Source organism: Pelodiscus sinensis, chromosome 22, assembly GCF_052426305.1.
Source record: "Pelodiscus sinensis isolate ZL-2025 chromosome 22, ASM5242630v1, whole genome shotgun sequence".
Lineage (NCBI taxonomy): Eukaryota > Metazoa > Chordata > Testudines > Trionychidae > Pelodiscus > Pelodiscus sinensis.
Genome location: NC_143073.1, coordinates 5,660,001 through 5,672,685, shown reverse-complemented (window position 1 = coordinate 5,672,685; position 12,685 = coordinate 5,660,001). Strand labels below are relative to the sequence as shown.

At 48.8% G+C, this 12,685-nt stretch overlaps 1 long non-coding RNA gene across 1 annotated transcript in view; it reads right to left on the bottom strand.

Moving 5' to 3' along the window:
* Nucleotides 1-9,115: 9,115 nt before the first annotated feature.
* Nucleotides 9,116-12,685, bottom strand: part of LOC106732791 (uncharacterized) — a 4,379-nt gene continuing 809 nt past the window's right edge. Inside the window, exons 2-3 of the long non-coding RNA XR_012897451.2 lie at nucleotides 12,456-12,535; nucleotides 9,116-11,942 (exon numbers count right to left, since the gene is read on the bottom strand). This is a non-coding gene — a long non-coding RNA (uncharacterized LOC106732791). The remainder of the gene's footprint in view (nucleotides 11,943-12,455; nucleotides 12,536-12,685) is intronic.

The window sequence follows — 12,685 nt, the reverse complement described above, 5'->3', positions numbered from 1 at the left end:
TGAGTTTACGGGGCTCTGCTGGATTGTTTTAACCCCCCCCCCCAAGCTTTTGGAACATCATCCAGGTCCAGCGCCACGAGATCCCCCGATCCCAGGTGGCTGTCACGGATTCAGCCCCCCCCCCATAGCTCCAGTTACTCGTGTCCGCACGTGTGTTTTTCGCGAGTGGGAAGGACCAAGAGGCTTTTCACAGGGGAGGTCCCAGCGGCTTCCCACGAGGGTGGGGCCAAAAGGCATCAGAGAAGTTGCTGCCCTCCCATGGTGCAGATGCCAGGCGGAAACCTCTGGACTGGGGGCTTCCCCTGGGACTGATCTTCCCTGCTCCTTAGACACGCTCAGAGCCTCTTTCTTCCAAGCTCAGAGCTCCCGGGGTGTGACTGGAGGCCAGGTAGCTTCTCCAAAGCCCTGGGGAAGCAGGCGTGCTTCCCACCCTGTGAAGTTAGGAAAAACTGTTTCCCTAGGAGGGTGGGGAAGCCCTGGGCTGGGTTCCCTAGGGAGGGGGTGGAATCTCCATCCCTAGAGGTTTTTAAGTCCTGGCTTGGCAAAGCCCTGGCCGGGTTGATTGAGTTGGGATTGGTCCTGCTTGGGCAGGGGGCTGGATTGGATGAGCTCCTGAGGTCTCTTCCAGCTCTAGGATTCTAAGTTCTTGAGAACATCCAAAGGGCGCAACCTCCCCATGTCCCTACAGGGTGGTGGAGGGACTGAGTGGAAAGGAGAAAGAGGGAGGGGAGGGCCTGTGGGGGGAGAGAGCCAAACTCCCCCAGCACTTTTCCCCGCAGCCTGCTCCAAAAGACAGGCAGCGGATCTGGGATCTGCTTGCTTGGGAGCGAAGCAGGGCGCTCCAGTCAGATGTGAATCCATCTGTCCCGCTGCCCGCCCCTCCCCACCTCTTGGCAGGGGAGGGGGGCGGGGAGGGTTGCACATTCTCACTGAAGAATTTCAGGGATTCCACGGCACAGATAAATCAACAGACAGAAGCACCTGCTGCCTCTGGGAGCACTGAGCTGCCCCACGTGTTTAAAAGCTGAACTGGGGCGGGGCAGGGCAGGGAAAGCGGGGTGGGGGGTGGGGGAGGTTGTCTAAAAAAAGATGGAAACAGATGTCGCTGGAGCCTAGTTGCCTCTGTGCTGCCACGACTGTCCTGCGGGAAGGTTGGGTGTCGGGAAGGCAGGTGGGAAGCAGGGCAATGAAACACAGGGGAGCAGAGGAGATTGGAAAGAGATGAAAAAGCCTGGGACGTTTCGGCTTGGAAAAGAGAAGACCGGGGGACTAGGATAGAGGTCTATACAATCATGATAGGTGTGGAGAATTCCCCTGGCATAAGAACTAGGGCTCGCCCAATGAAATGAATAGGCAGCAGGTTTAAAAACCAAAGCAGTTTTTTGCGCAGCCAACCTGTGGAACTCCTTGCCAGGGGACGGTGTGAAGGCCAGGACTTTAACGGGGTTCAAAAAAGAGCTAGATCAATTCATGGAGGGTAGGTCCGTCAATGGCTATTAGCTGGGAATGGGTGACAGGGGAGGGATCATGTGATGACTCCCTCTCTGTTCATTCCCTCTGGGGCACCTGGCTTTGGCCACTGCTGGCAGACAGGACACTGAGCTAGATGGACCTTTGGTCTGACCCAATGTGGCCGTTCTTATGATCTGGCCCTGAATGTTGGGGGGCTCTTTTCAGCCTGACCATGACGGGCTTTGCTGCAACAGCCCCTCTTCTCCATCAGCTCTTGAAATCAGACCTCCTCCCCCTTCTCTTACCCTGCTGAGCACCAGACCTGGCAGCTCTGGAGACGGGACCCTGGGGCTTGAGAAGGAGATGCAGAATTCCCATTAGCTGTAGCGAGAGCATCCATACTGCATGGGCAGGCCTGCAGCATGGCCTGACGTCCCTGGGCCTGGGGCACCACGGCCTTCCACTGGGCACAGCCATGAAAGGCTGCTGCCCTAGCTGGGGCATGTTTTCCACGGGCTTTGCACCAATGTGACCAGCTGCACGACAAGAGAGACCTCGGCCCCTGGTTTGGGGTCTGAACCCCAGTCTCACTGCCTCATATCATGCCCCCTTCTTGGCAGGGAGGCAGCGTGACCTGCAGTACTAAGCACAGGGCAGGGACTCAGGCTCTGGTTTCACCTGTGCTGGGTGATCTGGGGAGGTGTCTCCGTGCCTCAGTTTCCCTATGAGTAATAATGATGTTGCCCTCCTTTGTAAAGGGCTTTGTGAGCTACTGATAAGGCAAATTCAGTCTTACTGGCTCCATGGTCAAGTGGGTAGGCCTCTAAACTAGCACTTAGGAAACCTCGCCTTGGTTCCTAGCTCCGACCTGCTGCATCACTTCTCTGCTCCCCTTTCTCCTAACTTTTCGTCTGGTGAGCCTCTTGCTATCGTACGAACAGGGCCCGCTCTTGATCTACTGTCATACAAAGTCCAGCTGTAATAACCCAGCCATCGAGCAATAAAAGTTCAGAAGAATGCAGCGAGCGGCAAGGTGGGAAGGATTTCCCCCAGTGGCAGGAGAGATGAATGCAGAGCTGGAAAAGACCTAGAGGGTCTTCGAGTTCCCCCCATGCGGGGTCTGCACCCCCCCCCCCACACACACACTCCCTCACTTGCAGCCAGGACTTTGAATCACTTTTTCTACTTTGCGAGGAAAGGGAAGGGGAGAGGAAGCTGTATTGTAGGAGAAAATTGTAGGGCTATTGCTGGATTTGCTCTTTGGTCGTCGTCCCCCGCTCCCTTCTTAATAGTCTCCCAGGCAAAGCGCAGAGAGATGCCCCACGCTGGATCCAGCTGTCGTCTCTCGACGTGCTGATTGGTCACAAAGTCTGACCCAAGGGCCCTTGTGGGATGATGGTTTGGAGCAATTTACCCGCCCCCCAACACCTGCTGCCACGTCCCTCCCAGCCATGCCGGGCACTGAGCAGGAAATATGGACCCGCTCCTGAAAGGGACTGTTTGCTGTGGCCCTTGCACTTCAAATAGGGAAACTAAGTGAGCACACGGGATTCTTTTCACCCCCCTGGGGCTACTAATCCGCCCCCCTGTACAGGCTTCTCCGCCATTGTCGAGGTTCAGAAAAGAGCAACTAAAATGATGAGGGGTTTGGAATGGGTCCCATATGAGGAGAGGTTAAAGAGATGGGGACTTTTCAGTTTAGAAAAGAGGAGACCGAAGGGGGATATGATAGAGGTCTATAAAATCATGCGTGGTGTGGAGAGGGTGAATAAAGAAAAGTTATTTACTTGTTCCCATAATATAAGAACTAGGGGTCACCAAATGAAGTTAATGGGTAGCAGGTTTAAAACTAATAAAAGAAAGTTCTTCTTCACACAGTGCGCAGTCAACCTGTGGAACTCCTTGCCAGAGGAGGCTGTGAAGGCTAGGACTAGAACAGAGTTTAAAAAAGAGCTAGATAAATTAATGGAGGTTAGATCCATAAAAGGCTATTTATGGGTAAGGATTGGTGTCCCTGGCCTTTGTTTGTCAAAGGCTGGAGAAGGATGGCAGGAGACAAATTGCTTGATCATTGTGTTCGGTCCACCCCCTCTGGGGCACCTGGCGCTGGCCACTGTTGGCAGACAAGCTACTGGGTTAGATGGACCTTTGGTCTGACCCAGTGGGGCCATTCTTATGTTCTTATTGTCAGGTGGCTGTTGTGGGGACCTGGGATGTCCAGCAGCTGCACAGATGACTTTTACCTGGATATACCTGTGCATTTCAGAAGGTACACCTGGGTGCCTTCTACCTGGATGTACCTGGGCCATTGATCAGCACAGGAAGTGACAGAGAAGTGAGTAGAGTCTCCCTGCAGCACCTTGTATGTCACTCTCCCTTCACAAGAATCAGGGCAGTGGATTCTGAGATGCTGATGAGAACAACCATTTGCTCCTCTCCGGTGCTTTTCCTCAAACCCTTGTGTGACCTCCCCCTGATGCTGAATTGTCTCTTCCCACCCCCCAAATTGTTATTGTGACCCTTTTGGATCCTGGCTGTGTGTAACTGGGAGGAGATGCGTTAGCTGATGCTCAGAAAATGATGAGCGGATGCTGATGGCTGTTTCGGTCAATGTATTTGCATGCACTCAGAGTGACATATACGCAGAGGAAGAAACAGTCCTCTTCATCTCTGACAAGCAGATGTGCAACTGGAGAGGGAGCTGTGCTAGAAACCCCAATCCAGATCCAATCTCTGGGCCATCGTGATGGGAATTGCGGGCAAGTGGTCCAGCCAACCTTGGGAGGAGGGTTCTGTTCACAACCAGTGTTCCCTCTAAGATTTTCCAACCATGAGTGGAGTGAGGTTTGCCTTGTGCACCAATATTGAGGTCATGGGTGCTGGGTTGGACCCACCGTGGCACCCAATTTATTTACACACACGCGTTCCCGACCACCGGAGCAGACATCCCCCCGCCACGCGGCCGTGGTAGGTCCCAGCCCTCCACCCCAGCAACTCCCCCACCACACCGTCTCAGCCGGCTCTGCCCGCTGGAGTAGCCGCCAGCTGTGTGAGTGCTGTTGCGCAGCTCTCCAGAGGTGGTGGGCGGAGGAAGAATTTTTTGTGCGTGGCCACGTAGGTGCACACCTTAGTAGGAACATTGTTCACAACCCAGGAGATTCTGGTCTGAGGACAGCAGTGTGTGTCTTGTCCACTCTGCCATCTCGTTTGTTGGGGGAAATCAACACGGTTTCTGTAAAGGGAAACCCTGCCTTACTAATCTGCTAGAGTTCTTTGAGGGGGTCAACGAACATGTGGACCAGGGGGATCCAGTGGATATAGTGTACATAGATTTCCAGAAAGCCTTTGACAAGATCCCTCACCAAAGGCTCTTAAGTAAAGTAAGTTGTCATGGGATAAGAGGGAAGGTCCTTTCATGGATTGATAACTGGTTAAAAGACAGGAAACAAAGGGTAGGAATAAATGGTCAGTTTTCGGAGTGGAGACAGGTAACTAGTGGGATCCCCCAAGGGTCTATCATGGGACAAATCCTAATCAAATTATTTATAAATGATCTAGAGAAGGGGTAAACAGTGAGGTGGCAACATTTGCAGATGATACCAAACTGCTCAAGATCGTTAAGACCAAAGAAAGCTGTGAAGAGCTTCAAAAAGATCTCACCAAACAAAGTGATTGAGCAACAAAATGGCAAATGAAATTTAATGTGGATAAATGTAAAGTAATGCACAGGGAAAAAATAATCCCAACTATACATACAATACAATGGGGACTAATTTGGCTCCAACTACTCAAGAGAGAGAGATCTTGGAGTCATTATGGATAGTTCTCTGAAAACATCCACTCAGTGTGCAGCGGCAGTCAAAAAAGCAAATAGAATGTTGGGAATCATTTGAAAGTAGGAATAAGGGATCTTCCGGAAAAGGCTTTATTTTCTGCAAGATCCCGTCTAGACTTTCAAGTAGGAATAAGAGATCTTCCGGAAAAGGCTTTATTTTCCGCAAGATCCCGTCTAGACTGGCGCTTTTCTCCGGCAAAACCCCGAGCCAGAAAAAAGCGGCAGCCATGTTCATGCAAATGCCGCGGGGGATATTTAAATCCCCTGGGGCATTTGCAATTCCGAAGTGTCTCATTAGCATCCGTTTTCCGGAAAAGGGTGCCAATGTAGACACAGCCCTATTGTATTTCAAAACTGATTACCCCCTGAAATATGCTAAATAAGAACTACTGCTATGGGGGAACATTTTAACCTGCCTGAGAGCTCAGTCATGGATTTAAAAGTAGCCGTCCTTCTACAAAGGAATGTCACTAACCAATTACAGAGAGAGGTGGCAGAACTACAATTCATCTACAGATTTGACACCAACAGGAAAAAATGTTAAAGACTAACAAGATAGTTTATTAGGTGATGAGCTTTCGTGGGACAGACCCACTTCTTCAGATCATATTCTGAAAGTGAATTGGCATGACCAAATATAACAAAGGAATACAATGAAGAAAGTAAACACACAAATCAGATATTAGAACAGAAGCAAAATGCAGGACAATGTAGCACTTTAAAGACTAACAAGATGGTTTATTAGATGATGAGCTTTCGTGGGCCAGACCCACTTCCTCAGATCAAATAGTGGAAGAAAGTAGTCACAACCATATATACCAAAGGATACAATTTTAAAAAAATGAACAAATATGAAAAGGACAAATCACATTGCAGAACAGAAGGGGGATGCGGGGGGGTGGGGGGGTGGGAAGGGGGAGGAAGGAAGGTAAGTGTCTGTGAATTGCTGATATTAAAGGTAGGGAGAGTGGGATGTTTGTGAGTTAATGGTATTACAGGTGATAATTGGGGAAACTGTCTTGGTAATGGGTGAGAAAGTTCAAAGACTTGTTAAGTCCTTGTTGGTAAGTGTCGAATTTTAACATGAATGACAGTTCAGAGGATTCCCTTTCAAGTGCAGATGTAAAAGGTCTTTGTAGCAGAATGCAGGTGGCTAAGTCATTTAGAGAGTGTCCTTTCTGGTTAAAGTGGCAAGAAACTGTTTTCTCTTTGTGATCTTGTCTGATATCTGTTTTGTGGGCATTAATCCTTTGGCGAAGTGTCTGAGACGTTTGTCCAATGTACATAGCAGACGGACACTTTCGGCACATGATAGCGTAGATTATATTTCTGGATGCGCAGGAATATGTGTTCTTGATCTTATAACTCACTTGGTTAGGTCCAATAATGGTATCAGCAGAATGAATATGTGGACAAAGCTGGCAACGGGGTTTGTTGCAAGGGAAGGTACCAGGGTTGGTATTAGTGTGGTATGTCCTGTGGTGGTTGGTAAGAATCATCTTGAGGTTAGGTGGTTGTCTATAGGAGACTATGGGTCTGTCTCCCAGAGCCTCTTTGAGTATGGTATCCTGTTCCAATATAGGCTGTAGTTTATTGATAATGTGTTGGACAGGTTTAAGTTGGGGGTTGTAGGTGATGACAAGTGGTGTTCTATTGTTGGTTTTCTTGGGTCTGTCTTGAAGTAGATGGTTTCTAGGTATTCGTCTGGCTCTTTCAATTTGCTTTTTTGTTTCTCTGGGTGGGTAGTTGAGATTTATAAATGCTTGGTAGAGATCCTGAAGCTTCTGGTCTCTGTCAGTGGGGTTAGAGCAGATGCGGTTGTATCGAAGGGCTTGGCTATAGACTATGGATCGTGTGGTGTGTTCTGGATGGGAGCTGGATGCATGTAGGTAACTGTATGAGTCAGTGGGTTTTCTGTAGAGAGTGGTGTCTAATTTTCCATTGTTGATTTGTACGGTGGTGTCCAGGAAGTGGATCTCTCGTGTAGAATGGTCCAGGCTGAGGTTGATGGTGGGGTGTAGGTTGTTGAGGGTGAGGGGCAAGGAAGAGATAAGGAAGGAGGAAATAGCTTATTGTAAGTCAATAAGTGGCTAATCTGGAGTTACTACTAATAGGTGGGGAGGCTGTCTTTGTAAGGAGTAAGGTAATTTGCATCTTTATTAAGGCCCATTCGCAACATATCGAATTTAAGCATGAATAAAAGTTCTGAAGTCTCTCTCTGTAGTCTAGTGTTAAAGGCTCTTTGAAGTAAGATGATACATTGTCAGGTCTTTAAGGGAATGGCCAGTTACATCAAAATGTTGACTAACAGGTTTTTCTGTGTGGAGATGTCTGATGTCTGATTTGTGGGATTTGTTTTACAAGGAATAAGTGGGCTTCTGAAAGAGGGTTTTTTTCCGACATTTGGCCACATGTAGACGGGCCAAATATCAGAAAAGCCTCTTCGGAAAAAAAAAAAAAGATATGCAAATACAAGCGCAAGTTGCATACCTTTTTCGAAACCCATCCCCCCAGTGTAGCCGTAACCCTATATAGATAGAGATCTAGAGATAGAAATCTAAAGATAGAGAGAAATAGAGATATATCTAGAGATAGAGATCTAGAGAAATAGAGATAGAAATAGAGATAGAGATAGATCTAGACATAAGGTATGTCTACACTACCACCTAAGTTCAAACTAGGGTGGTTAATGTAGGCAACCGGAGTTGCAAATGAAGCCCGGGATTTGAATTTCCCGGGCTTCATTTGCATGTTGCTGGGCGCCGCCATTTTTAAATGCCGGCTAGTTCGGACTCTGTGTCCTCAGCTACACGCAGCATAGACTAGGTAGTTCGGATTAGGCTTCCTATTCCGAACTACCTGTACTCCTCATGGAACGTGGAATAGGAAGCCTAATCCGAACTACCTAGTCCATGCCCCGTGTAGCTGCGGGCACGGAGTCCGAACTAGCCGGCATTTTAAAATGGCGGCGCCCGGCAATGTGCAAATGAAGCCTGGGAAATTCAAATCCCGGGCTTCATTTGCAACTCCGGTTGCCTACATTAACCACCCTAGTTTGAACTAGGGTGGTAGTGTAGACATACCCATAGAGCTAGAGCTAGATTTAGATCTAGAGATAGAGCTATAGAAATATATAACAGCAAAAGCTGTCGGTTGTAGGACCCATGTTAATAAAGCGAATTAAGTGGGCTGTGTGTGTCCCATTCACAGCTGTTGATGTGAAAATGTGAATATCAAAGGCTGGGGAAGAAACTGGGAAAAGGCAGGGGGAGGCGGCCAGGAGGCCGGTGCAATATGAGGATCACTCCACTTGGTGGCAGCAACGTTTAAAAAGTGGCGCAGGCGGCTCCGTTTGGCTTCTTAAGACTTTGGGAACCCTCCTGTAGCTGTTTGTCCGTCCCCACCTGTCAGAAACACTCCCATTGGCTGCTGCGCCTCAAACCGCCTGGGAGGTGCAATTAAAGGAGAACAGCCCCCCTCCCCCGTACCCCACTGCCTTGTGCCTATCAGATGGGGAGAGGGAGGGAGGGCCAGGGGCAGTGGGACAGGCCAGCCTCTGCCTAATCGTAGTCGCTGGCTGGGTGGAACGCAGCTGGGTCCTGGTCCTGCAAGATACTTAGGTGCTTTCCTCCAAAGGGAGTTAGGTGCCTAAAATACCTTAGAGGGTCTGGTCCCAGGACTTCACGCATGCAGGACTTTGGAGCGGCAGGGTTCTGAAATTCTGGCTTTACTTTGTTTCAATGTCTAAACACCAAACCCCTCTGAAAATTCAACACAGGAAGCTGAGTCTTTCCATACGGGGGTTATATACTCAGAGACGACGCTCCTTCCGTGCCCAGCAGTGGATTCTGCACCGGTGGCTCTGTGCCTCAGTTTCCCCTGACTGTCTTGTGCATTGAGTTTGCAAGCTCTTCCGGTCAGGGATGGCCTCTCACGATGTGCGCGTGCAGCACAAGGGGGGCCCTGAGTTTGGGTCTGCTGGGAGTTAGCGCCCCCCTTTTAATCATCAAAGTAGCCATGGATTTCGTGAGCTAAAACCGTCTGTATGTCGCCTCCTAGCCCCATCATCAAAGTTTGCTGGAGCCACCTAGTCCTCTACAGACAACCCTCCCTCCCCCAACACACACACTTTCCAACACCCGCTCTTTTATAAGCAGCGAGGAGGTTTCGCCTCCCGACTGATTGGCAGGTCTCATTCCCAGACCTTTCGCACAGCACCCTCCTTGCGGATCAAACCCGCCTCGTTTGGCCCCGGGGCCACGCAGTGAATGAAGACAAAGCCATCAGGCTGCAATTAGAGATAAGGAACTGTTGATAATTATCCAGCGCGAAGAGGAGAAGGATTCAAACTTGGGCACCAAACGGGGGGAGAGTGGGCGGGAGTGGACAGTTTGCCCGAGACGTGGAAATTTGCATGAAAATGCACCGAGCTGAATGAGGTTCCATTAATATCAGAATCTCAATGACTCAAATGTCATCTCCCATTATCAGAGGGGGGTTCATTTGAATTCTCTCTTTAATTTTTTTAATTTCAGTTTGATTGATTTTCTCTTGCATTCAGCCGATCGGCACGCACACAGACTGACAGCAGCGATGTGGCCTCTCTCCTAACCCCGGGCAGAGGCGGTGGAGGGAGTAAGGAAAGAGGATTTGATTGAATCAGGAGGAAACTCCCAGGTTGTGCTGTCGTGGGCACCCGTGCAAAGCGGCGTGCACGGTGGTGTTTCACATTCACTCAGCATCCGCGGGAGCAACTGCTCTGGAGCAGAGGGATGGGAAGTGGAACCGAATATGTGAGCTCTGCTTGTGAGAGTTATTTGGGCTCGTCTGGGGCAGGGGTCAGCAACCTTTTCAAATCAAAGAGCCAAACGACATCAAACTTCAGAACAAGGGATCAACAAAGAGCCGCATCAGAACGCCCATTTGTATGACTGAAATAATATTGATAATTGACATGATGATTAATCAGAGTGCCAATGAACCATTGGACTCACAGACTTTATGTCATGGGACTTGTGCTGCTGCATCTTTTTGCACATTTCTTTCAAGTTTACATCATAATTGGTCCAATTCAGGGTCATGCAGCATTCAAGCGCCACGAGTAACGACACCTTTTTCAAATTTTGAATTACTTTTTCATTTTAATTTTAAAAGTTGCCTGCATTTTGAGAATGAGAGAAGAGACAGTTTTGGTTCCAGACTGAGCCAGATTTGGCTTGAGAGCCATAAGTGGCAGATCCCTGGTCTAGGGGATAGGGCATTAGACTGGGGTGCAAGAAACATGGTGCTAATCCTGGATCTATGCCTGCCTTGTTGGGTAATCTTGGGCAAGCTATTGCCTTGCTCAGTGCCTCAGTTTTCCCGTCAGTAAAATGGGGTAACAAAGCTGACTCCGTCATACATTTTACATTCTATGTCTAAAAAGGGCTATGTAAGAGGTAGGGACCATCATGATGTGAGATCAGCCAGGTTGACAAATCTCTCAGTTTTCCCCATCCACCTTGTGACAACTGTTTGTTTTTTCTTAAATACCCGGTGGCTCCCACCAAAAGACTGCATGGAAAACTCAACTATTGGAGTACCTACTGCATTGTCCCACATAACACTGGAAATCAACACAGGCCCATCCCAAAAGTGAGGTGTTACCTGAAATTCACAGACCCACCTGTCCCAAAACAGATGCCTCTTTGGGTGCTGCTTTTGAAGCATTGGACAAGACAAGCAGGAATTTTTCATCTAGCAGCTTATCATTATGTCTGGATCCCAACTTTGGCAGGGCTCTCTCGCTCTCCCTCCCTCTCTCTCTCTCTCTGTCTCTTTCTCTCTTCACTTCCCCACTGAGAAAGACTAAAGAGAGATGGAAAATTCAGGTGTCTGTAGCATCTGTGTTACTCCCACTCTTGCTGGAAAGCAAGATTTCAAATACATCAATACATGGAAAGCCCCTCCCTCCGAATGATTAGATATGAAGTCCCCCTCTCCCCATCCTTAGACAAAGTGGCCAGACTCCTCAGGGCCAGATTTTCAAGGCTTCAGCCCTCTTTGGAGCCCCTAAACAAAGGCAAGATGCTGAAGCAGAAACTCAGCACCCTTGCCAGGATTAAGCACCTGAGTGCCAGCCCAAATCTGGACATCTTTTCTGGGTTTTTGAGCCCCGCTGCCCGAATCCTGCAAGCCTGACTCAGTCAACCCCAGGGGCCTGTTTTTATCTGTGGAGACATAAAGAGACTCCACTGATGGGGGTGAGAGAAAACCCAGGCCAAGCCCGATGGCTCTAGCTGCATTTGATACATGTGAAATGAAGGGTCCTAATGCAGTAGCTCTGAGGCTGTATGCACCACGGTCAGGCCAGGTTACCTGGGCTATTGCTGACTTACGCAGGGTAAGGAGCCACAAACACAACCTGGCCCACTGTGTGTGTCTTGCACAAAAGTTGCTATCTGCCAGCACAAGAGCTCTGATTATCAAAGCGGAGCCGGCGCCTCACACACCTGAAATCAGCACTGAGAACCGGCTACCGCTTGTAGCAAAGTGATTCCTTTTTGCCCAGGGAAGGGGCAATCCAGGGCTGCGGGGCGAACAGCGATCTTTTCCTGTACGGGCCTTGAGCTGCCGCCGATCTTTTCCTCTACGGGCCTTGAGCTGCCTCTGAGATCTGTGAAAGTGTGGGGATGTTCAAAATGTTAACAGAACAGGAGGCAGAGAAAGGAAGCCAACCCTTGATTCTAGTGGCTTTTGTTCACCCCAGAAATGCTTGGTCTGTTTACAAAGGAATCATGGGAGGGAAGGGATATATATATATCTCTGTAAACAGACCAAGCACACACACACACACACACACTAAGGATTACGGAATGCCCCCCCTCCCACTAAGGACTATGAAATACGCACACACAGAGAACTATGGAATGCATGCACACACACACATTGACTATGGAACGCCCTGAAACACACATTCTCTCTCTCACACACACACACACACAAAGGAACACTGTAAACCTTGCATCTGACAACGAGGGGTTTTGCCCACGAAAGCTTATGCCCAGATAAATCTGTTAGTCTTTAAGGTGTCACAGGCCGCCTCGTTGTTTTTGTAAACCCTGAGAAATTCCTCAGTCAGCCTCTGTACCTTTGTTTTAATTGTGGCTACGTGACACTGGAATCTTACATGTTTTCCTCGCTGAGTTCACAGGGCAGGGCGAATATTTGGCCTTGGAGCTTACAGGAAATGAGTGTCCTCAGCATCCCCTGGTTAATAAAACAATGTGAGACTTTGGGAAACAGATTCCTGCTAAGATCTATCTATCTATCTATCTATCTATCTATCTATCTATCTATCTATCTATCTATCTATCTATCTATCTATCTATCTATCTATCTATCTACACCCCCTCTATC